General features: G+C 38.4%; 1 protein-coding gene across 1 annotated transcript in view; it reads right to left on the bottom strand.

The window, feature by feature from the left end:
* Pag1 (phosphoprotein membrane anchor with glycosphingolipid microdomains 1) overlaps positions 1-13,479 on the bottom strand; it is a 139,557-nt gene extending 126,078 nt beyond the window's left edge. Inside the window, exon 1 of the mRNA XM_013012563.1 lies at positions 13,393-13,479. The gene's annotated coding sequence lies outside the window, so the exon portion shown is untranslated. The remainder of the gene's footprint in view (positions 1-13,392) is intronic.
* Positions 13,480-13,528: the final 49 nt, after the last annotated feature.

Below are 13,528 nucleotides of genomic sequence, written 5' to 3'. Positions count from 1 at the left end.
TGACTGCCAAAAAAAAAAAAAAAAAAGAAGAAGGGAGGTGAAACCACAAACTAGAAACCTGGCTGAGCAGAATACATCCATACCTGGCCTTCATCCACCAAACTGAATAGCTGATTTGGCATTTTGTCAAGGCTAATGAGAAATTAACTTGAAAAAGAAAGAAAGAAGGAAGGAAGGAACGAAGGAAGATAGGAAGGAAGGAAGGAACAAACAAACGAAGGAATGAAAGAAAAGGAAGGGAGGGAAAGAAAGAGAAGGGGGAAAGAGGGAAGGAGGAGAAAGGAAAGGGAAGGGAAGGAAGGGAAAAAAAAGAAATGAAGGAAAAGATAAAAGGAAGAAAAGAAGACAATTACATCTATGCTTTACCTTCATGAAGTATGTGGCAGAGGGGATGCACAGGTGGGGAGCTGGAAAGGGAGTGGAACAATTAATTGAAATGTAATATCCTAGGATATACTGAGACTGGTCCATGAACCTTTTTTTAATCTGTAGGTTTGAAGCACTAAATAATATTTGAGTTTGAATGGAAACTCCTTTAAAGAGCTAACGATAATTTTTTTTTAAAAAAAATTCAGTTTATTTTGCTACCAAATGAACTTGCTCCAAATTAAAAAAAGAACTGTCTGGAATCAACATGCAATTAGGTTTTCTCTGGACACCTAAATGTAAATATTGTTCTATGAAGATGACTGTGTGATTTCGAGATATTGGTAATATAACATACGAACTGTATTGCCTTTTTAAAAGTTGAATTCTGAAAGGTCAAATGACCTGAAGACAGTTGGTGAGTTCTCCAGATTGGCCCCTTTTGTAGATTTTCTATATCATGTAGGCATATATGTGACCTCATTTTTCATAGACTCATGGGATAAGGAGTGCGCTAGGGTGGCTAACATCATCAACACAGAAAAGAAGCTGAAAGAACCTTCTTTAATGTGACACATGCTACAGGAAATATGTGCTTATCTTCTCCTTGGCTGCAATTTTCTTTTTTAATATTTTTAGGGTTTTTTATGTAGTATCGAGGAATCAAACCCATGGCGTCATACACACTAGGCAAGCATTCTAGCACTAAGTCACATTACAAACTTTGGCTGCAATCTCTTCACCTTACATATATCCAGCCCTGCAGTATAGCACATACACAATACTGGAAATACAAAAAATGAACAATGTGAAGCTGACCTTGAAAAAAAAGACACCTAACTACATCTTTGCTGGTAAAGTTTAAAATCCCAAAGTGAATCAGAGATGTTTTAGAAGGGGAAAGTACAGAGACAGAAAGTGAGACAAAAAAAAGCAAAACTAAAGGTTAGTAGTTGCCTGGGGCTGGAGGGTGGGAAGGAGGACTGAATGTAAACAAGCTCCAGGGGTCTTTCTGGAAGGGGAACAATCCTAAAGCTGCACTGTGCTGACAGCTTCCTGCAAGCTGGAAAAACATCAGTGGGTTGTATAGTTCATATAGATTTTATGCATATAGTTTTATACCTCAAGGAAGAAGACAAAAAAGCAAATAAATAAACGAATACCTTTTATGGCAATTCCTCTCCTTTGCTGGCATTTCAAATTAATACCAGTGGAAATGAAAGGTAAGAAGACAGTGAATGGGACCTATTCCTGATTATCAAGAGAAAATGAGACATTTCACCCACAAAAGATTGATATTCCATCTAAACAGAGAACATGATGCCATCCAAATATTTCCCAATATTAAGCCAGTGAAATCTACTATTATTTCCTCTAACTATAACATGCAATACAGAGAATAGGAGTATCTTTCTCCAGTCATTTTTGACAAGAGAGTGTAAACTCCAGGAAGCAACAACTGTGTCAGTGTTCACTCTTCTCAGAACTTAGAGGATATAGAATATAGAATTGTATTAAACACAGCAATTCTTTCACCACAACTTATACCACATTTCCATTTGCATAAAACATAGGAAGAAACTGAACAGATATTATCCATCTTCTAGAGAAGAATTTCTCCATGGATATCTTGGACTAGAAAATTCTTTACCATGGAGAGCTATTTCATGTATTACACAATATAAAAAGGTATATGACTCACAAATGAAGATTATCTGACCACAGGCACTGGCATATGTGGGGAAAAAGAAAAAGAGTGAGGTGCCTTTTATTGTCTATGTAATTGTGGAGATGTAAAAGGCTTATTTCTATCCCTGGCTGACAGTTTTCAGGATATGTGGAGCTGTGAAAACACATGAGAGAAGGGTCCAAGTGCCAAATGGCCTGTGGCTACAAACAGTGTGAAGGCAGCATGCTCATCACCAGCACTGGGCTGCTTATTATAAAGTGGATCTAGGAGAACAGTTTTGAAAATGCTATTGAATATTTATTAAAAGATCTATAATAATTCAGGTTTTGACATGTTACTATTAGCCAATAATTCAGCTGTTGGAGAGATTAAGAGCTGCAGAAGCAGAAATCATTAAGTGTACACTTAATACATCAGTGTTTTATTTTTCTCACACTGTTAAGTAATCCTGTTACAAATTTCCCAACACAAAGTCTAAAAAGCTGTTGCCATATTGCATTCTTTGTGGTGGTACTGGGAGCTGAACTCAGGGCCTCACTCTTGCTAGGCAGGTATTCTGCAATTGAGTCACACCTCTAGCCATATTGCATCCTTTTATTAAAACTTCAAACTGCTTAGTTTCAATTCTACTTTGGAGATATTGAATGGTCTATAAAACATTCAAGCTGAAAGTGTACATTTTGAGCAAAATGGCCAAATGTATAATTATTTATAGGACTTCATGATAGTACTATACTTCAAAGCACCAATATTTTTTATTTAGCAAAACAAAGCAATTTGCTTCTAACCAGTAATTCAGGCACAACTGACACTATTCTGGGAAAAAGCTGTAGTAAATAGTTATATGTCAATTTTTAATTGATTAGGTCTAAAAATACATATATTCTGCTCTCTGTGTAATTGGTAAACAGAAGTAGGTTTTGGGCTCTGAGATATTAAGCATGTACTTCTGAAATCCACTGAGAAAATACTCACATACATAACTAATATGCAAAAGTACTCCACTCAAACTCTGTGCACATAATTACAGCATTCAAATTAGATGACTAATTTAGACACGTCCTATCATGTCAAGTACACAGAGACATAAAAATGTATGAATAAAATCCAGTTGGAATAAGTAAAAAAGAAGTAATGAAAATTTAACTGTTCTTTCTCAAGAAATGAAAACATCTAGTGTATAATATAATATCCTCCTAGAAAGACTAGTAAAAAATGCAACTTAATTGTTCATCTTGGGATTAATAGTAGTTTCAGATCACCTGAACAGAAACTAACTCTATGCCCTGGATTACCATATTTACATTTGGATGAAGTTGGAACAATATGCAAGACATGAAATAACCAAATTAATCTTTAGTTACTTCAGTTAAATTTCCTAACATACCATGATAAAGTCAAATGAAATCATATATAAAATATCTTAATACTTTATATTGTTATTTAAATTTTCACATCCGTGTATTGCGATTTCTCAACTACAATGATGATAGCTATTACCATACCTTGTGTAATGACAATTACCAGAACTAAGGTAGTTGCCTAACATTTTGTAAAACTTTTTTTAAAATTTATGAATGTACTGCTCTTGTAAAAAGTCAGCACCTCCAACAAAAGAGCAATCTACCAAGTGTCACAAATGTATATGCTCCTTTAGATTCAAATGAAGCTAAAATGTAAAATTGGCCTGTGAAGCTTGAAATTGAGATTTAGGGATAAGCATCACTGCCAGTTTTTGCTGCTTGCTAGAAATTGCTTTCATCTGGAAAGTGCCAGTTAGCAGCCTCCCAGATATTTCTTTTGTGTGTGTGAAATTAAAAAATGCAACATCATAAACTTTTTCTAGCACCTATGATATTCCAGGTATTTTCCTGATTCTAACATTACTGTGTGGTAATAACTAATACCTACTTTAATAATAACAAATTAGAGAAGTCAAAAATTTATACTATCCAGACCCCAAATCCAAGTTGTAAAATTAAAATAAGCTCTTTCCATTTATCCTGCATCATTTATACCATTTAGGAAAAAGTCAAATGCTTTAAGACTTTATCATTGAAATGGATAACATAATAGCTGCTTTGGCAAGACATCAAACTATAATTTTAACTATAATAATTTGACAGTTTGAAATACTAAATTCTTGTATTTCTTAACAATGAGTCCTTAAAATCTTTGTATTTGTTAAAGATGCTTAAACTATAGTTTATTTAGGAAAAGTTAGAACATCTATGCTTAATATATAGGGTGCATTTATTTATAACAAGAATAACCCTGCCACCAGAAAACTGCAAGTGGCACTGTGGCTCAAAGTGGTAGTATGCTAGCCTTAAGCTAAACAGCTCAAGGAACCTGACTTATATAACAATAACCCTTCTGTACATCACTCTTACAATAAAATTTAGAAAAATAAACAGCCTAGGGATAGCCCAAGTTCAAGCCCCACAACTGACGACAACAACAACAAAAGCATTACCAGAAAACTATAAAGTACTCAACTATCAGTATCCACAGCAAGTGGGGCAGGGGAAGAATAAAACGGGACCCTAGCTTGCTAAATTCTCAAGAAACAGAAAGGGTGCAATAGACAATAGAATTGATGATTTTTAGACTCCATTCGATGGGTAAACTAAAAGGGCTTCTGGTTTGGGGTTTGGTTTTCTGCTTATGTATTTCTTTGAGCATGGGGGTAGGAGAGAGCTGAGTATTGAACCCAGTGCTATAAATTTGACCCCTACAGGGATTTTTTACATCATGAAGTTTTTGAAAGTCTAAGTTTCATAAAAACTAGAGTTGAGGTAATTTTGTAAACTCACATAATTTGAACAATTATTTTAATTGAAAATGCTGATTGAAAGATACTGATCAAGATGCATTTTACTTATAAACTGACATGTTGAATTTAAACCCCTTTGTACAACTACTTAAAGATCATTAAATAAATAAAATATTGATTTTAACTACAAAAAAAGATGCTTAAAAGAAACAACAACAAAAACCAGCATCAGCCTGACTCCAGTGGCTCATGCCTGTAATCATAGCTACTCAGGAAGCTAAGATCTGAAGATTGAAGGTCAAATCCAGCAAGGTGGGTGGGGGGAGATGGAGTCCCCATGAGACTGTTATCTCCAATTATCCACTCAATAAAAACCGGAAGTGGATGGAGCTGTGGCTCAAAGCAGTAGAACACCTAGCCTTGAACAAAAGAGCTCAGGGACAGCACCCAGGCCCTGAGTTCAAGCCCCACAACTGACAAACAAACAAACATAAAAAGCAAACAACAATTTAACTGGCATCAAGAACAGATAATAAAAAAAGATGCTCATTTTGTAAGGAAAAAAACCTACCAGATTTCCTTTGGTCTAATTTAATCATGTATTTGCATAAATAGTCAATGGTCCATCAAATACAGACACTAGACAAGACAGTATCTACAGGGTATTTTGAACAGACTGATTCAAAAAATCCAACTCTTAAACATTCTAGTCCTTGTTTTTATTTAGTACTTAATCATGAGGATAGAGTATATGAACCCAGAATATTTTTTTGTCAGAGCTTCTCCTTTTGAAGTTGTGCAAACTATATCACTTATTGTTGGGTATTGCCTTTCAGTCACTTGAGCCCTATATCTCAGTTTTCTTGTCTCTATAATGGGAAGAATTCTCTTTAGGCCAAAATTAAAGGACAAAATCTTTGAGGACTAAAATGCATGATTGGAACTAAAATACAAAGCATTTATTTCCATCATTCCTAAATACTCCAATATGTCTATAACATAATGAGGTCTCTTTTTATGAGACAAGTGAAAATTATATGATATGGTAGTCAACATACCCCAAATAATGCAGTGAGCTAGAAGACACATTGATAAACATAAAAGGATAGGTCCAAAGGCACAAGCCCTCTAAACATGCTCTGACAATAAGAAAAGCACACTTTTCGGGAACTGTTATTGTGTGTTGTGCATCATGTTTCCTTCTTGTGTGCTCATTCAAGAGATTTTCCCTCTTTGGAAACCCACATACTTTATGCAGCAAGAAAGTGATTCTTCCATTCTTCTCAATGAAAGAGGGAAAATGAATGGAAAAGAAAAACAAGCAATGCCCCAGACACCTTGAAATCAAGGTTCATTCTTTCTTAGTGATTTTCTTTCTTTCTCTGAACCTCATTCTTACCTACCTTCCTCACAGTATGTCTTAATGTGTCTTGACAGGACCTGAAAGCTGTAAGGGGAACAAGCACCTTTACCTGTTCAGATACAAGCAAGGAATGGTCAGACCCATCTCTCCACTCTCTGCTCTCTCTTTTTTTTAATTTTCTGTTTCATTCTTTTTGTCACTTGGCTCCCATTCAATCAAGCATCTCATTCTGCCTTGCCTCTGCCTTTTGCTACTTTGTGTTCAGCACTTGTCAAAAACTTCTCTCAATCTCACCACCCCATCTCCTTTTCTCTGGTCTGCCACTCTGGCCTCAAGGTGAGGCTATCTCTGCCTCATTTTGACCCAAGCAGATTGTTAACCTCAACAACAATTTCAAATACCCAAAGGACTCACAAACTATATATATATATATATATATATATATATATATATATATATATATATTTTTTTTTTTTTTTTTGGTCCAATCGTGGGGCCTGAACTCTGGGCCTGGGCACTGTCCCTCAGTTCTTCAGCTCAAGGCTAGCACTCTACCACTTGAGCCACAGTGCCACTTCCAGCTTTTTTTTTCCTGCTTATGTGGTGCTGAGGAATCGAACCCAGGGCCTCATGCATGCAAGGCAAGCACTCTACCACTGAGCCACCTTCCCAGCCCTTCACAAACTATATTTTAAGCTCAGCCTCCATCTTGAAATCTATAACCACAGGCTGCACAACTGTCAATGGTACCACTGGTACTTATCTTCCCTTTAGTGCTTTACATTGCATAAATCCACAACCTGTCACCTTCAGCTAGGGAGCAGTGTTCCATCCTCTGTGCTCCCTGTCATCACCAACAGCACTACTGTCTATTCAATTACCCAAACAGATACCTGGCTGCCATCCTTAAAGTCATCATTCCTTCTGTTCTCTGTTTCTCCTGAAAGTCTGAATGCAGTCTTTAAAGCTACACTAGGATCCAACAGCTGTTTTCCATGGCTTCCTTCTTCTGTCCCCTTCTTCATCTATTCTGTACAATACATTCAGAATAAGTACTCTTAAAAATAACATAAAGTGATCAAATCTATCTATGAGACCAAGTATGGCTCTTAAGTCCCTTCCAAAAGTAGTTTCAGTCTCTACTCCCCATCCCCAGCGTCATCCACCACATAACAAGCTGTAACTGCGCTGGCTGACCAGCTGTTTCATGACTTGTTCAATAGCTTTCATTTGTTCCCTGTTTCTTCTGCTCAGATTGCTTGTTTCCTAGTCCCTCTCACCCTACCAACTGCATTGTACACTGATACTTGCCCTTCCAGAGTCAGATAAAGTCATATTTTTTCAGGGAAAGTCATGTTCTAAAAGCCAGGAACCCATGAGAGAGCACAGCATCACCAGAGCTGGTTAGAATTAATGCTCACTGCCTCTTTTCTTCTAGAGATGTAGAGTCTTGAGGATCTACAGGCAAGGATTTTCTTACGTTTATGGTATTATCTTTACCAGTCTCTGGCATCCTACCAATAAATATCTTGTGAGTGTATAAATAAACAAATAAAACCTCAATTAAATTTGACTCAAATACAGCCAACTTACTAGTAGTTCTTTGTGAACTAGAGGTTTATATCGCTCTTTAAGTGCTAGAGGGAACAGAGAAATAAAATAAGGGCTGAAGAGAGGAAGTTGGAGCCACTCTACAAAGGGGCCTATTGGCTGTACTTCGTTTCCTAGATAAATGAAGAGATAACTAATAAAAATAAGGCCATTCTCTTCACATTTTCCAAATACTGGATGCCGAGTGTGATATTCTTGAGTGCAGCTATGTTAGCAACTGACCTTTTTTTAGCCATAAGAAATGCTGTGCTCTGTGGTTTTACTGCCTGGGACTTGTAACATGTGCCTCCTCTTTACATTTTCCCTCAGCTTCAGTATGTTCAAACAGTATGTTCAGTATGTTTATCCCTGGGGTGATGGAGCAACAGGCTGCATAGGAGTCAAGGGCTGAGGTGGGTGGAAGCAAGTTCAGCACTAATGGATAGTGCTGTATATAGGGAAATGAGATAAGGGTGGAAGATAATCTGGTCACCCTTCTTTCCTCAGAGAAAGAATTCTCATAAAAGCTCTTGGGGCTCTCCAAGAAAAGATGGCAGACAATAATAATACTGATCTGACCCGCCCTTTTTTGCTGCTTTGAGAATGAAAGTAAAGATGGTCACCTCCAAATGAACATCTTATAGACAGTTTGGTCTGAGACAGCTGGAAACCTATGAAACTCTAGAGTGAAAGATATAAAGCTGCTCATGTTTGACTTAAAAACATGTTTCTTTGCCTCACTCCATGATGCTTATAGGGTGTCAAGTGCTTTAATTTAATAAAGTCTCCCTATTTCCTGCAATGAACAGTGTATATTTAGTAAATGGAGTTTTAAAGTAAGTTATTCATCACTTACTAGTTTGAAATTGTACAGTTATATAATCAGCGATGTGCCTAGCATCATCAACATTATGCCAAAATGTAACAATAATAGTTATTTTATAATTCAAACTTCAGGGGGCATGAAGAACTTCCTGAACGAATGTTGGATCCAGTGTGAAATCAAAAAAAAAAAAAATAGAGACAAGGCTCAGAGAAAGGGCTTTGAAAATATTACAAGATGACTTTAAATGGTGTTATTTTGGTTTCCACCTGGACTGAAGGCATGAAAGGCTGAATACAATGTTTTGTTCTGGGACAACACACTTTAGACTTACTTGTTATATATCCGTGTGTATTCCTTTACCATTCTTGGGTGTATACATGCATGCATGCCCACATACATGTTGGTACTAGAGCTTGAACTCAGGGCCTGGATGCTGTTCCCGAGTTTTTTGTTCAAGGCTGGCACTCTACCACTTGAGCCACAGTTCCACTTCTGGTATTTTGGTGGTTAAGTAAACTTTTCTGTCCAGACTGAATTCAAACCATGATTCTCTGATCTCAGCCACCTTAGTAGCTAGGATTACAGTAGCTAGGGCCGGCTTTGCATGTCTTTTAAAAATTCACTGTGAGTGACAGATAATATAGTACTCCTATGACAACATACATTTTAAAAAGAAATCATTGGAGAAAAATCTCAGATCTCTCCACTTCTTTCTTATAAGAAAAAGATGTAAACATCTGACCCCAAACCCAGATAAAGTGAGCACACCTTAGCACTGTGTTCCATAGTAGCTGAAGGCTACATGCTTCATGCTTCCTATTTCACAAAATGGACACGTGGTTCCTGAGCTCTTGCACAAACTAAGTTAAAGTTCTTCCTCCTCAAAGATATGGATATAGTACAGTCAGTTTCAGCTGTGAGCCAGAAAGTTTTCAAAAGCATAATGCAGTACACCAATGTAATATAGATTAATTCTGACAAAGGCTTGAAATCCAGACAGGAGAGTGTAAGGAGGACCAGTCTTGTCAAGAGTTCTGGGTTCCATTCTATGTGGAACTCTCCTTTGGGATCTTGGACAAATGCCCTAACATTTCTGGTTGCAGTTTCCACTTCTGCAAAAGAGTATGCTAAAGTAAGTAGCACTCAAGGTTAATCTGAGAGTTACAGGAAATACTGTGTTTTTTAGCGTTAGCTATTCATTTCAATTCTTATTAGAAGACATGATGATTAAGGAGCAGAAATGTGGCCAAATCTGTCTTTCCTCATACCCACTCCATTGTCATGAACTCTACAATGATTTGACCTTGAGGCAGAGTCCCTGATGTGTTGTATGCATTGCTTGCTTTTGTAACCAGAAACTGTATGGCATCCCATAATGTATGAGGTAACAGTTCTAGAAATATCAGATCCCAACTCCCTAAAACCAATATAAAAATTCAACATAGTTTATATGACTGGGGAAAGTAAATCATCTTCATTTAGTTATATCCATATTAAAATTAGTTTGCATTTCTTATACATGTATCCTTTGACAGGAAAAGAAAACTGGATGTCAGAGGGTAAGTTCTTTGTAGATCAGAAAAACTGTTAAACAGTTAACACAGACAGGAAATAAAGCAACTATATGCAAGCCTAGAAGACATAGCTAATAGTAAATCACAGACTTGGCTCAAGCTGCTAAAGAGCTCAAGGGAGAATTTTACTGCAAAAAAATCCCAGAACAGAAGAACATTTGGCATAGAACTATAGACTGAGCCAAGGGGAGAATCCGCTCTCTGAAAAGGAGGGCTAAGATGGAAGTAGAAAACATTTCAGAGAGATATGAGATGACTCAGATGATGGCAAGTGCTCTTTTTGGCATACTAAAGCATTCATTTTAAATCCCTAGGCATACAGGAGCTGACTACTGGAAGCTCATTCCCAAAGAGTTTTTGTTGTTTTTTTAAATTTTTGTTTTAAGTGTCAGTCCGGACACTTAACTCAGGGCCTCGATGCTGTCCTTGAGCTGTTTTGCTCAAGGCTAGCATTCTATCACTTGAGCCACTGCACTATTCTGGCTATTCTGGTGGTTAATTGGAGATAAGAATCTCATAGACTTTCCTACTCAGGCTGCTTTCCAACTGTGGTCTTCAGATCTCAGCCTCCTGAGTAGTTAGAATAACAGGAATGAGCTACCAGCATCTGGTGCCCAGGGAGGTTTGATTTAAAAAAAAAAATCCAATATCAAACATCTGTCTTGAAGTACCTTTCAGTTGCAGATATATTAGCTAAGAGGTTTCATGAAACATGAAATCCATCTGTGAGCAGTCTGTTGCCTATGTGCTTTCCACAGCAATTGGAGTTTAATATCTAGACTAGAAAGATTGCCAAGGGGCAGAACAATAGCTAGTACCTAGTGGATAACTTAAGAAATAGTGGGAGAAAGGGTGAATAAATACAGCAGTGATACTCACTAGACACTATGCTGAAACCGAACTATACAACTTGTGGAGGGATAGGGGGAGGAGGAGGGAAAAAACGAGGGAAGAGGTGACACTGGTCCAAAAGAAATGTACTCATTACCTGACCTATGTAACTGAAACCCCTCTGTACATTACCTTTAGAATAAAAAGAAACATAACATTTAAAAGAGATAACATTTAAAAGAGATAACATAAGTGATTGCTTGTCGATCACACTCAAACTCTGGGATTCAGGTGAGAATTTCAAGGTGTTACAGAGCATTACCTGCTAACATGGAACCCCACTCCCCTACCCCCAAACTGCTTCCCATGGCATTGTTTCTAAGGCTGGAAGCAGCCATTCAATGTCTACACTACTCAAAAATGCATTCCTTTACCATAATAATTTTGCCCAGAGAAGGCTTAGTCATGCCAGGCACTGGCCCAACAATTTCGCATGCATGAATTCATTTAGTCTTTACCACAATCCAGTAAGGTAGACACAACTAGGATCCCCATTTTACAGATGGAGAGATTGAGGCACAGAGCTTAGATAATGTGCCCAGATTCAAACAGATAGTACAAGAGCTGGAAGCCAGGCACCTTCAGTCTATCCCCTAACCATGACACAACAGTGCTTTGGGGTGTTAGCATTTTTGAGACCCAGGCTGTGATGGAACCTCTGAAAGAGATGCTCTCACAGACTAATATGTTGACTAGCCTTTCAATTTTATAACATTCTTATTTTCTAAGAATTCTTTAAAATTACATTTTGAATAAGACATATGTAATTAATTCATCTTATTTTGTATGCTGGAATGTCATAAAAATGCAGTTCTGCTTCTAAAGATTGCCTAAACAAATTTTACATTGAATTTTGATTGAAACTATTTCAAGTCCCAATTACTAATATATCTTTCTCTGTGCATAGTTCTGTGTATCTATATACATATATACACAATATACATATCTATACATATACACACACATATGCACACACTGATTTCAGGCAGTCTTAACATGATTCTCTTTTGTTAACCTAATGGCTTCTATTCCAAATATTCCCTTATTTTTAACATTCACTGTCTAATAGCCACACCGTGGTCGTACAGGGTATTTCAAACTATTCTTTTCACAAATTTAATCACCTCAAATATTAATAATATCAATGATGGTAATCTATTGCTCTGCCTAAAAGAAATCTCTAGGGGGCAGCTAAGGAAGAAAGGTTAAAGATTCCTATCCTTCAAAGTAGGCCACTGCAGTGACCTATAAATCATGCCCTTTGTTTATTAAGATAATTAAACCCATCAGTACACTTAACTTTCAGACTCAACAATTGTCTGGCACACACAATTTCCACTTTTCTCTGAAACAAAGAGGATGTGTTTGCAAAAGGGTCCCCTGTATGCTCTGGGCACAATGCATGCTATTTTAAAACATGATTTATGGGTCTAATTCCTTGAGCTGCCTTGAAAATATACTGGGATCTTCCTCCATGCTCCCGGTTAAGGGAAGACACTCCACTTTGAAGAGTGCATTCTGTTTCTGACTACAGGCGGCTATATCATGTCAGCATTTTCATTAAATACTGTTCAAGCCGGACTTTACACAAATGGAACCGGAGAGGCACAGCTGCAGCCACTGCAGAGGCCAAGTTACCCGGCCTGGGAGGCTTACATAAGAGATGCAGGATGGACAATCCGAGTGAAACCCAAGTGCCATCATGGGAATCTTAGTTATCTGAGACTTGTCCATATTCTCAAAGCACATGAAATCACACGCGCAGAACGTCCTCCCTCACAAAACACTCGATTAGCATGTAAGTGGTGTCCGCTCCCCCCAATGATGGTAAGGTTGGCAACTTCTGCCTACAAGAGTAGGTGGGATGCATGGGAAGCCTCACAGGCCTGAGGAAGAATGCCTTAGCTTCGACTCCCCAAAGACCCATCGCAGTGCTGGCCAGCCAGGGCTACCCCAAGGGAGTCTCTCCCGTGAGGACTCCGGGGCGAGGTGGCGATCCCTCGCGGGGCATCCCTGTCCTCCCAGGGCCAGAGCGCTCGGAATGTGCAATTGGCAGCAGGTGAAGTGTCCTGGGAAGGGTGTCTTCTCTCACTACTGTCAACTGGCTCCTTCCTCTGAGGCTGGATCCAGCCACTCCTGGCTTACGGTGCCGCTTCTTGGCACCCCTGATCTCCGTTCCCCAGGGGAACCTTGCTACGAAAAGGTGCCACGAAGATATTGTTGTTTGGTTTTGTTGTCGTTTTTAAATGAAGATAATAAAAACGAACCTATCCTTCCCACAGCTCCCTCCAACTTCAGAAACTAAAGTCAACTTACTGGGACGCAGGAGGCTGGGGTTCTTCTGGGGGCCAGCGCTCGGGGGCGCCCCCGCGCGCACCCCTGCGGACACCCCGCCGTGGCGGGTGGCGGACCAGACGTTGTCACTGCACCAGCCGCCCGGGCTCCGCCGTCC

Source organism: Dipodomys ordii, unplaced genomic scaffold, assembly GCF_000151885.1.
Source record: "Dipodomys ordii isolate 6190 unplaced genomic scaffold, Dord_2.0 Scaffold17, whole genome shotgun sequence".
Classification (NCBI taxonomy): Eukaryota; Metazoa; Chordata; class Mammalia; order Rodentia; family Heteromyidae; genus Dipodomys; species Dipodomys ordii.
The sequence above is the reverse complement of the archived record's forward strand: the minus strand, read 5'-3'. Positions and strand labels throughout refer to the sequence as shown.